The sequence below is a fragment of the Theropithecus gelada genome, chromosome 7b (assembly GCF_003255815.1).
Source record: "Theropithecus gelada isolate Dixy chromosome 7b, Tgel_1.0, whole genome shotgun sequence".
Classification (NCBI taxonomy): Eukaryota; Metazoa; Chordata; class Mammalia; order Primates; family Cercopithecidae; genus Theropithecus; species Theropithecus gelada.
Genome location: NC_037675.1, coordinates 30,967,073 through 30,973,072, shown reverse-complemented (window position 1 = coordinate 30,973,072; position 6,000 = coordinate 30,967,073).

The following is a 6,000-nucleotide window of genomic DNA, read 5'->3' as shown; positions in this document are numbered from 1 at the left end:
TTTGTATACATTTTATACCAATCATATAATATTAATTCTGTATATATTAAGTTACAAATAAATATACAAACACATATATAGAAGGTATATGCTTAAATTTTTTTACTAATGGGGTGCAGAGATAAATGCAGAGCAGAGTTGTAAGCATTGGTGAGTCATTTCTGGGCCTAACTCTTCTACTAACTCATACAATTTGGGGCATTCATTTCTTTCACCTCTAAAATGAAGCACTGGGCAAGATAGTCTCTAAGACCACCACTTTTTCCTCTAAAAGTCTACAAATAATTCTCAGTAGAATGCCTTCTAAAAGATATGAAATACCACATAAAAATTGTTTCTATTTATGTTTTATTTAAAGCATCTTTAAATCCTAACATGTATTAATTTCCTCAAGAGTAAAGTTCTATTCCATTTTTATTACAATCATCTAATCGAGATTGATCTCATACATGTAATTGTTAAAGAAAAACAGTAAAATTGGTTTGATTTAAAAGGGTGTATTATCCTATTTTCTGAGTTAAGTTCAGGGTTGCACTACCTTATTAATTTAGTAATTCTGGACATTTTTCAGTAATATATTCTCCTCACACACTTTTCTCATGGAACTGAAATGGTAAAAATATCTGAAAGAGGCTATTTTATCCCAGGCTTAGTGGTCCAAGATCATAGACTGGTGTGTTTTGTGCTCTGTGTGCATATATATTCCTTCTTCTCAAATACATTATATGCTACTGCCTCTGCTGGGGTTGTCTATTAGTTTGTTCTCATACTGCTGTAAAGAAATACCTGAGACTGGGTAGTTTATAAGGAAAGAGGTTTAATTGGCTCACAGTTCTTCAGGTTGTACAGGAAGCAAGGCAGCATCTGCTTGGCTCCTGCGGAGGCCTTGGGAAACTTACAGTCTAGGTGGAAGGTGAAGAGGGAGGTGGCACCTCCTATGGCCTGAGCAGGAGAGAAAGAGAGAAAGGCGGGAGGTGCCACATACTTTTAAACAAGATCTCGCAAGAATTCTATCATGAGACAGCACAAAGGGGATGGTGTTAAGCCATTCATGACGGATCCACCCCCATGATCCAATCACCTCCCACCAGGCTCCGCCTCCAACAATGGGAATGACAATAGAACAAGAGATTTGGGTGGGAACACAGATCCAAACCATATCATTCCACCCCGGGCCCCTCTCAAATCTCATGTCCTTCTCACATTGAAAAATACAATATTGCCTTCCCAACAATCCCCAGATTCTTAATTCAACATTAAATCAAAAGTCCAAGGTCTCATCCGAGACAAGGCTAATCCCTTCCACCTCTGAGCCTGTAAAATCAAAAACAAGTCAGTTACTCCTAAGATACAATGGGAGTACAAATATTGGGTAAATACTCTCATTCCAAAAGGGAGAAATCAGCCAAAAGAAAGGGGCTACAGGCCCCACAGAAGCCTGAAACCCATCAGACAGTCATTAAATCTTAAAGCTCCAAAATAATCTCCTTTGACTCCATGTCTCACATCCAGAGTCCACTGGTTCAAGGAGTGGGTTCCTAAGGCCTTAGGCAGCCCTGCTCCTGTGGCTTTTCAGGGGTCAGCCCTGACAGCTGCTTTTATGGGCTGGTGTTGAGTGCTTGGGGCTTTTCCAGGGACATGGTGCAAGGTGTCAGTGGATCTACCATTCTGGGTTTTGCAGGATGGTGGGCCTCTTCTCACAGCTCCACTAGGCAATGCCCCAGTGAGAACTCTGTGTGGGGCCCTCAACCCCACATTTCCCCTTGATACTGCCCAACTAGAAGTTCTCCATGAGGGAACCACCCCTGCAGCAGGTTTCTGCCTGGACATGCATGCCTTTCCATACATCCCCTGAAAATCCAGGTGAAGGCTCCCTAACCTCAACTCTTGCATTCTGCATATTTGCAGGTTAACACCACGTGGAAGCCACCAGGCTTATGGCTTGTGTACCCTCTGAAGCAGCAGCCCAAGCTCTACCTGGGCCCCTTTGACCTACGGCTGGAGCTGGAGTGGCTAGGACACAGTGAGCAGTGTCCCAAGTCTGTTCGGGATGGCAGGGCCCTGGACCTGACCCACAAAACCTATTTCCCTCTTAGGTCTCTGGGCCTGTGATGCGGGAAGGCCTTGAAGTTTTCTAAAATGCCTCAGAGGCCTTTTTTCCATTGTCTTCGTTATCAGCATTTGACTCTTCTCTACTTATGCAAATTTCCCCAGCCTGCTTGAATTCCTCCCTTGAAAATGGGCTCCCCGCCTCCCCCACATCACCAGGCTGCAAATTTTCCAAGCTTTTACGTTCTGCTTCCCTTTTAAGTTTGTTTGAGTTTTAGGTAATTTATTTGATTATGCATATAAGTTGTTAGAAGCAGCCAAGATACATCTTGAATGCATTGTTGCTTAGAAATTTCTTCCACTAGATACACTAAATCATCACTCTCAAGTTCATAGTTCCACACATCCCTGGGGCAGGGGCAGAATACAACCAAGCTCTTTGCTAAGGCCTAACAAAAGTGACCTTTACTCCAGTTTCCAATAAGTTCTTCATTTCCATCTGAGACCTCCTCAGCCTGGACTTCCCTGTCCATATCAATATCAGCATTTTGGTCAGAACAATTGAACAAGTCTCTAGGAAGTTCCAAACTTTCACTCATTTTCTTGACTTCTTCTGAGCTCTCCTCCACACTCTTCCAATCTCTGCCCATTACCCAGTTCCAAAGCTGCTTCCACATTTTCAAGTATCTTTATAGCAATGCCCCGCTCCTCAGTACCAATTTTCTGTATTAGTCCATTCTCATACTGCTATAAAGAAATACCTAAGACTGCTAAGACTGGGTCATTTATAAAGAAGAGAAGTTTAATGAGCTTACGGTTCTGCAGGATGTACGGCAGGCATGATGCTGGCATCTGCTCGGGTTCTGGGGAGGCCTCAGGAAACAGATAATTATGGTAGAAGGCAAAGAAAAAGCCAGTACTTCCCATGGCTGGAGCAGGAGGAAGAGTGGGGAGAGGTGCCCCATACTTTTAAACAATCAGATCTTTTGAGAACTCTATCACAAACAACACCAAGGGGATGGTGCTAAAGCATTCATGAAAGATCCACCTCCATGATCCAATCGCCTCCATCATCCAGTCACTTCCTACCAGGCCCCACCTCCAACACTGGGTACTACAATTGAACATGTGATTTGAGTGGGAACACACATCCAAACCATATCAGGCTGGCATAACAAAATGCCGAAGACCTGTTGGCTGCTATCATTTGAATGTGTCCCCCAAATTTCATGTGTTGGAAACTTAATGCTCAAATTTATGTGTTGATTGGAGGTAGGGCCTTTGGGAGGTAATTAGGATTAGATAAGTTCATCAAAGTGGGGGTCCTCATGATGGGATTGGTAGTTTTACAAAAGAGGAAGCAGGAACTGAGCTGAAACATGCTCTTGCCCTCTCTTCACATCATGCCCTCTGCGATGTTATAATGCAGCAAGGAAGCCTTTACTAGTTTCCCACACCAAAATCTTGGACTTCCTAGCCTCCAGAAGTGTAAGAAATAAGTTTATTTTCTTTATAAATTGTCTAGTCTCATGTATTCAGTTATAACAACAGAAAATGGATAAAAACAGTGGCTTACGCAGCAAAATTTTATTTTCTCACAATTCTGGAGGCTGGAAGTCCAAGATTAAGGTGCTGGTAGGATCGGTTTCTGTGAGTCTTTCTCTTTGAATTGCAGATGGCCATCTTCTCGTTTTTGCACATGGTCCTCCTTCTGTGCACATCTTTCTGTGTGCCCTAAATTCCTCTTATAAGGACACCAGTCAGACTGGATTGGAGCCCACACCTAATGGCTTCATTTTAACTTCATTACCCCTTCAAATGCCCTATCTCCAAATGTAATCACATTCTGAGGTACTGGGGTTAGGGTTTCAACATATCAATTTTGGTAGGGATACAATTCAGTCCATAACATCCATATTCACAATTGTGACATTAAAAAAAATAAATTCTATATTTTTGTTTGATTTTTTTTTTTTTTTTTTTTTTTTCAGAGGCAGGGTCTCACTCTGTTGTCCATGCTAGAGAGCAGTGGCAGGATCACAGCTAACTGTAATCTTGAACTTCTATGGCAGCTAAAATTATTTGGGAGTTTGAGGTGGGAGGATTACTTGAGCATAGGAGTTCAAGACTACAGGTGCATGCCACCACACCAATTAACTTTTTATTTTTTTGTAAAGACAGGATATTGCTGTGTTGCCCAAGTTGGTCTGGAACTCCTAGCCTCAAACAGTCTTTTCACCTTGACTTCCTAAAGTGCTGGGATTACAGGTATGAGCCACCTTGCCCAGCTAAATTCTGTATTTTTGAGAGTAGGCTAAGAAGGCTATTTTATAACGCCTATAGGTTTAGTTTGACTAATACGGTACACGGGTATGAGTGTGTATGTTAGACATATTTATTCAAAAGAAGCTAGCCTTCTCTCGATTGTTTCAAAGCTGTGGGCTGCTAAAGTGTTCCACAGATATGCAATTTAACTACTTAAGTACATGGTTTGTTAGATATCAGACAGGCATAATTTGAAGATGAACCAAGCAAATGCTATAGGCCAAATAATTTTGTGTTGCTTAATTATTTTTAAACTATGCTAATTTAGGCAACTAAATTATTTTATCAATTATATCACTACTCAAGTCTATGACTTTGCAAGTTTAAAAAATAGATTTGATTGTTAAAATGAAAAGTTTTCATTTAACACAATTTTACTAGGCTTCACAAATCAGTTTTAAACATCCTTTTATTCCATGTGCTTTTGAACCATGTGCTGATGGTTTTTAAAGTGCTATACTTTAGCATTAAAAAGATTTGATTGGCACTTACATTTCTAGCCAATTAACAAAGGACTAGAAAAAAGTATGGTTGGGAGGATTAGAAAAAAATGCGGTTGGGAGGAAAATTAAATGCAGTAAAGCTAATACCACTTTACAATTTCACTTGACAGTGATATTTCATCAAGTTAATTAATTTCTGTCATAATAAAATATAGTAAAATATATATACATACATATTCTATCACTTACTTTCTAGATATAGCATACATCACCGTTTTGATTTCTGACACCAGAACTGAACTGATATTCTCTTGGGGTGTCAAATTTGGTTTGAATATTCAAAAAAAATTTTTTTTTTTTGATATTCATCTGCCTCTGGGGTTCAAACAATTCTTCTGTCTCAAACTCCCAAGTAGTTGGGAGTACAGGAGTGCACCACCATGCCTGGCTAATTTTTGTATTTTTAGTAGAGACAGGGTTTCACCATATTGCTCAGGCTGGTCTCGAACTCCTGAACTCAGGTGATCCACCCACCTTGGCCTCCCAAAGTGCTAGGATTACAGGTATGAGCCACTGCGCCCGGAGAGAATATTCAATTTTTTAAAATCTACACAATGTCTTGATAATTAAAAAAATAATTTTCTAGATTTTATGTCATCTTAATGTGTTTCATAATTATGAATTCTTTGCAATTTCTTGCATCTTTAAATGACTGTATTTTAAGTCTTGAGACATAATCCTTGTTAGCACAGCCAAACCTTTCCACAATTTACTAGTCTTAATTTATATTTATTTCCTGCAACTGAATTTCTAAATCTTTGTTTCAGTTTACGATTATATTTTCTGACCAAGTAGCAGTGACCTTATTTGCAATTTCCAAGTATGCTAGCAAAAACCAAGAAAAAAGTAAATATTCAACCATAGGGAGTCACAGACCATATTCTAAAACACTCTGCAGCCTTCCCAAATGATGTTTTGGAAGAATATTTAATGACTTTGGAAAAATGCTTTGGTATATTAAGTTTAAAAATCAGATTACAGAACAATATTTATAATACGAGTCCACACATAACCTGTACATAGAAAAAATAAAGGAGGTTAGTATTAACACTGAATTGGGAGATTACAGATAATTTTTACTTTTTAATTTAGACTTGAGTTTTCCATATTTTCTAAATTAACA